This window comes from Chelonoidis abingdonii, chromosome 1, assembly GCF_003597395.2.
Source record: "Chelonoidis abingdonii isolate Lonesome George chromosome 1, CheloAbing_2.0, whole genome shotgun sequence".
Taxonomy (NCBI): domain Eukaryota; kingdom Metazoa; phylum Chordata; order Testudines; family Testudinidae; genus Chelonoidis; species Chelonoidis abingdonii.
This window is the reverse complement of record NC_133769.1, coordinates 205,064,990-205,070,899: the sequence shown is the minus strand read 5'-3', so window position 1 is coordinate 205,070,899 and position 5,910 is coordinate 205,064,990. Positions and strand designations below refer to the sequence as shown.

General features: G+C 43.7%; 1 long non-coding RNA gene across 1 annotated transcript in view; it reads right to left on the bottom strand.

Moving 5' to 3' along the window:
• Positions 1-563: 563 nt before the first annotated feature.
• Positions 564-5,910, bottom strand: part of LOC116834921 (uncharacterized) — an 8,642-nt gene continuing 3,295 nt past the window's right edge. The window contains exon 2 of the long non-coding RNA XR_004376082.2: positions 564-1,203. This is a non-coding gene — a long non-coding RNA (uncharacterized LOC116834921). The remainder of the gene's footprint in view (positions 1,204-5,910) is intronic.

The following is a 5,910-nucleotide window of genomic DNA, read 5'->3' as shown; positions in this document are numbered from 1 at the left end:
CAACACCAACGAACATAAGTGTGTGCACATGGGAGTTTATACTGAAATAACTATTTTGGACTAATTACTATAGAATAGCTATTTTGATAAATTTCCAAGTTGTAGACAAGTTCTTAATTGCTATACAATAAAAAGAGAAGTCAGTCTAATTTATTGTTCATAACTGTAATTGATCAGTACTTCCCTCCTTTGTCTTGACAAAATCTAAACTGCACTATAATAAGGCTGTGAAGTCAAAGGAGCTAGTCTGGTTTCACACTGGTGTAAGTGAGCAGAATTTAGATCTGATTCTACCCATTTCTTTCCTAAAAGGAAAGTATTCTAGAAACCAAAGCTTCCAGGCTGCTTTAAAATGGTATTGATTTCCCACCCCCCTTCTTATTTTGTATTTGTTTGTTGTTTCTTTTTTCTCTCTTAAACCTCTTTTGCTACTGTATCACAGGTATCCTCATGCCTGCTTGCTAAATGTCTGACATTAATATCCTTTCCTTATTTTTTTTGAAGGCAGAGAGGGTTTCTTCACTCTGCACGATACGTAGGATATCACAAATAAGCAAACAGTGTTCAGGTAGGAGACATTTTATTTGTGCACCCTCCCTTAGAAATGAAGCCAACAAAGAAAAATCAAACAATTTGTACTTCCTGGACATTTCAGGTATGCTTTACTGATGGAAACAAAACACGTACACAGATAGGGAACAGGCTGGTTTTGCTTTAATCTCTATTGTATCTATGTTTTGATTTGGTTCCATGTTCTGCTTTTAATATGTATTTTTATTTATAGTTAATAAAAATGCCATTCTTAACTCTCCCAGGTTAAAAAAAAAGTTAGCTATCAAAACATAGCTGATCACATTCAATGTCACTGAAGGATTAACCTCATGGTTGAACAAAAGTACCTGTCCCATCAAGCAAAGATTAAATAAACAGATGGGGTTTCGCAATGTGCTCTGAAGGTCAGCAGAAACCGCTCTGTTAGACTAGTGTGGAGGAAGTGAATTCCAGAGTTCAGGCCTTTCCCCTGAGAATGTATGCTTTGCTTGTTTTATTCTTTTTCGATATGCTTATGTAAGTGTTTTGACCTGTGTAGCACATTCTGCATGAAGGAAAATCTCCGTTTCAGAATTAGTGTAGACCTCTATTCATAGAACAAGAACAGGATGGGCTGTGGCACTGCAAGCCCAAGTGTTCCTCCAGTTTCACCTAGTGGAGAGAGAATAGTTCAGTTTTCATGTCTTGGCCTTTCTGCTGAAATTGCCAATAGTTTCAAAAGAGAGACAAGGTGAGTGAGCTGTTCTGTGTGAGCTCGAAAGTTTCTCTCTCTCACCAGTGGAAGTTGGTCCAATGAAAGATACTACCTAGGATGACCAGACATCCCAATGTTGTTGGGATGGTCCCAATATTAGGGGCTTTGCCTTATGTAGACAACTATAACCCCACCGTCCCCAAAGTGTCCCGATTTTTCACACTTGCTATAGGCTCACCCTAATATTACGTCACTCACCATGTCTCCTTAATATCTTGGGACCACCATGACTACAACAACATGGCATACAACAGTTTCAACAGTTTGTTGTGGGAGTCTAAAGTTATGTCAAAGTTGCTTTTTTTTAGCTCCTTAGTCTTCATTCGAACACTCACTATTAGACTGTTAGGATCAAGCTGTCCATTTGTGGTACTGAAAGGCCAAGGTGTATGCGCTTGACTGAGCTGAGTGCTGTGACAGGATACCAGAGAGGCCTGGGCTCGTTTGATGATGCCTGCAACTATATCCCTTACTTCTGAGGGCATTCTGCACCAAAAAATTAAAAATTCTGTGCCAAAAAAAATTTCTGCGCACAGTATTTTAAAATTCTGCAAATTTTATTTGTCAAATAAATGTGGAGGCTCCAGCATAGCATTGGGGAGCATAGGCCACTGGCTGCACAGAGGTGGGAGATCACTGTGTAGCTCCCCTCCCGGGACACAGACTCAGCAGCGAGGCAGCACGCAGCCCTGACACAGCGCAAGGACTGGGCCTGCCCCAGAAACACCCCCGAGACCTGCGCCTCCGTGCCAGGTGCACCAGGTCTGGGCAGGCAGGCTCAGCAAGGCAGGATCCAAGTGTGAAGGGGCTTACTGTCGGTGGGGATCCACGTGTGGGTTGAAAGGGTTTTGTGTGGGGCAATCTGGGTTCAGGTGGCTCAGTGGGGGATCTGGATGTACAAGGTCTTGTTGGGGGGGGGTTCTTGGTGCAACAGTAATGGGAATCTGCAGGGGGGTCCAGGTGAACGTGGTGGAACTCAGCCAGGGGGGTCTGGACGTGGGGGGGATAGAGCTCGGCAGGGGAACGTGGGTCTGAGGGCGGCTCAGTGGAGAGTCCAGACCCTGGGGGAGTGGGGCGGGGATCAAGGTGCAGCTGGTGGGGCTCAGTAGGGTGGGGATCCGGTGCAGGTGGCTCATCAGGAAGGTCCAGGTGCAGGGGGAGTGGGACTTGTTGGGGGGGGGTCTTGGTATGAGAGGGGTGCACAGGGTTTGAGTGGACGGGGGAGCAGCTTCCTGTACAGTAACCCCTTCTTCTGAGGCTGAGAAGTGATGGATCAGGAAGTGTGAGGATGGAGTGTATGGAAGAGTTTGCAGAGCTTACTACAGCCAGGGGAGAAATCTTGGGGTGGGTCTGACAGGACCTTGGATGTTGTGCAGGGGAAGAGGAAGTCCTGTCCTCCCCAGCCCAGCCAGGACTAGCAGCTGAGACCGGCACAGGGTAGGAGCCACCAGCTGGGTCTTCCCCTGTCCCGCGCTCTGCTCCACAGTGATTTACCTCTGCCAACTTCCCTGGGCACCTGAAGATACTGCTGGGGAGGGTCGCATGACCGCTCTTGTGGCTTCTCTTTGCTTCCCTGTCAGAAATAAATTTTTATGCAGGGAAGCAAATAAATCTGTGGGGGACATCAATTCTGCACATGTGCAGTTGTGCAGAATTCCCTCAGGAGTAATCCCTGTACACATGAGCTACTCCTGTAGTAACTAGTACATTATAATCTACCACAGGAATAAGGAGGGCTTTCTAGGAACCCACCTGTTGCTTCATCTGCAGCTACAGGAGCATATTTGTAGCATATGCACAGGCAGACTTGGGGTCATGCAGCTTTCCTCACCCATGCTGCCTTCCCACAACAGCCATCCTGCACTTTCATTCAGTGTAGCAAACTGACTTACATATGTATTGCAACTCTCTACTATGTGAAATCAGGCTTATCAGTTTGATTGTTTTGCCCTCTAGCGGTTGGCCTAAAAAGAATATTGGATGTTTAGGCAGATATAAAGTCTGTGATGATGGAGATGCTGTTCCTTTAAGGAATAATGATGCACACTGGGATACGGCCAAGTGTCATTGTTGTATCCATTTTTAGCAAGGTAAGATTCAATCCTGAGTACCATGTGAGATCTCATATTTGGTAAGTAATTTAGCTATAAAATACAGAATACATTATTCTATTGCATATATAAATTGCTATATAACACCACTGACAACAAATACGACTTGAGTTAAAACTGACTTAGAGAATAGAACTCAATCGTCTATTCTAAATCTTGCCTACATGTATATTATTCATGACTAATGTTTTATTTACATCGGTGATGCAGTGACCTAAAGATGAGACTCTTTAGTCTATCACCTATAATCTATCTATCAGTGTGTTGAGCCATTCAATCCCACATATTCACACAAAATATTGTATATCAGAATAGTGAAAGCACATTCTAACTGAAAGCAGAAGTCAAATAATGCCTTTATTTCTCCCTCAGTTGCCTGAGAGAAGGAATGTTTGTAAAATAGAATCCACTTTCTGGAGATGTGTTAGTGTTTATAGATAATATAAAATGCCATTTACTTATAGTAATGGTGTTATCCAGGTAGTTGATCCATATGATAGCACCTTCTCCAACCTCCATGGTTGCAATGGTGAAGGGACTGAGAAGGAAAAGCTCCAAGATGCCCCTTATGTTTACTTGATATGGAAGGAGCAAACTAGTAGTCAAGTATCATTAATGGTGAACCACTTGATATACTTGCTGCATGTATCACAACTAGAGCTGAGGAGAAATGGAGGAAAAAATGTAAAAGTTGGAAGGAAAAATTAGGCATGGAGGGGCCTCATATTAACAGAGGGAAAGATGGCTAAGATGGTGGGACTTTGGAGATTTGGGTTCAATTTCTGACTCTGCCAAAGACCTTTTTTTGGACCTTGGGCAAGTCACTTAATCTCCCCTATATCTAAATGTCCCTTCTATAAAATAGAGATAATACCCTACTAAGCATTTTGTGAGAACAAAATATATCAGTGATTAAGATGCTCAGATTCTATGGCAATAAGTACCAGACAGAGAAATGTCAAGCCAATCTAGGCTATAATAGGTGGAAAGGGAAGTACACCACCACTTCCTATTTGAATTCAAGCACTAGTTATGCAATCACTGACATAGTAACAGATAAGCAGTAGGACTAAATGTTGTCCTTTTCAGTTTTGCTTATGAGCAACCTGTGCATTAAAACGGTTTTCCTCTACAGGGTTGTAGCCTCATTTTATCATCAAACATCACTTGGCTCGTTGTGATTGGGAGTTTACCCCCACACTAGCCTAGGAAGATTAATGGAGCTGAGAAGGGGCCAGTTAACCAGGGAGGCCACACATTTCCCCGCAGCTGTGGCTTAAGTAACCCTGGACTGATGATGGAGCCCAGCTGAGAAGAAACCAGTGAGGCTGGTATAAAGCCAGGAAGCTGGCAACAGAAAAAAGCTGCAGTCACTTTCTGGAAATTAGAAAGAGAGGAAACCTAGAGGAGAAGATGTAGGGGAAAAAGCTTGGGGAAAGGGTAGTAAAGTTTAAGATAGTTCAGACCTTGGCTGCTGATTAGAAGGTCCCTGAGATGGAACCTGGAGTAGAGGGTGGGCCTGGGTTCCCCTACTAGCCACTGTGGAAGTGGCACCATCTGGCAGTGAATGGGAAGAGTGGTGAGACAATTTCTATGGAAAGACATTAATGCCCTGGAAGGGGGAAACCAAACAGTGACCTGGGTTGAGGGCCAAGTCATGAAGGGAGAGCACCCAGGGTCTCACGGAGAGCCAGCAGGACACACAAGTGGCAGAAGGGGTTGTCGGACTTGGAAAAAGCTAATCTCCAGAACTACTAGGAAGAGATGCCCAAAGCAGTGAATAGAACCCCATTACACTTGTGCACATAGGTTCATGTTAATTTTGTCCCATACTTTGTGTCCTCACTTCAGTATCAAGTATCAATGGCATCAGTGATGTGGCATTTAGCATGATGGGAGTTACTCACGTTGCCACTCGTAGTCTTTATTCCCTGGAAGATTTATCAGTTTATTTTCAATCTATATTGCTTTTGTTCCTTTTTTTCCTATGATGTGGGGAGGAAGTCACTGAATAAAGACAGGACTGAAACAAATCCCTATTATTGACCTGTTAAGTTTACTTAAAATTTCTTCGATACATTAAAAATAAAGTGTCCAGAGACATGGTTGGTACCTCCATAAAACAAGTAAAGACATAGTCACCCTCCACCTGGGCTGGAGAACTTGCAAACTAAGGCCTTGATCCCACAAACAGTTGCACACATGTGTAACTTCATGCCTGTAACCTTCATATCCCATTGACTTGAACAGGACTTCTTGCAAGCATTAAGTTGAGTATATCATAGAATCATAGAATCAAAAGGTTGGAAGGGACCTCACGAGGTCATCTAGTCCAACCCCCTGCTAAAGCCAGGACCATTTTCCCTAAATAATCCCAGCCAGGGTGCGGTCTAGCCGGACTTTAAATAGCTCTAAAGATGGAGATTCTATCACCTCCCTAGGTAACCCATTCCAATACTTCACCACTCTCCTAGTCAGAAAGTTTTTTCTAAT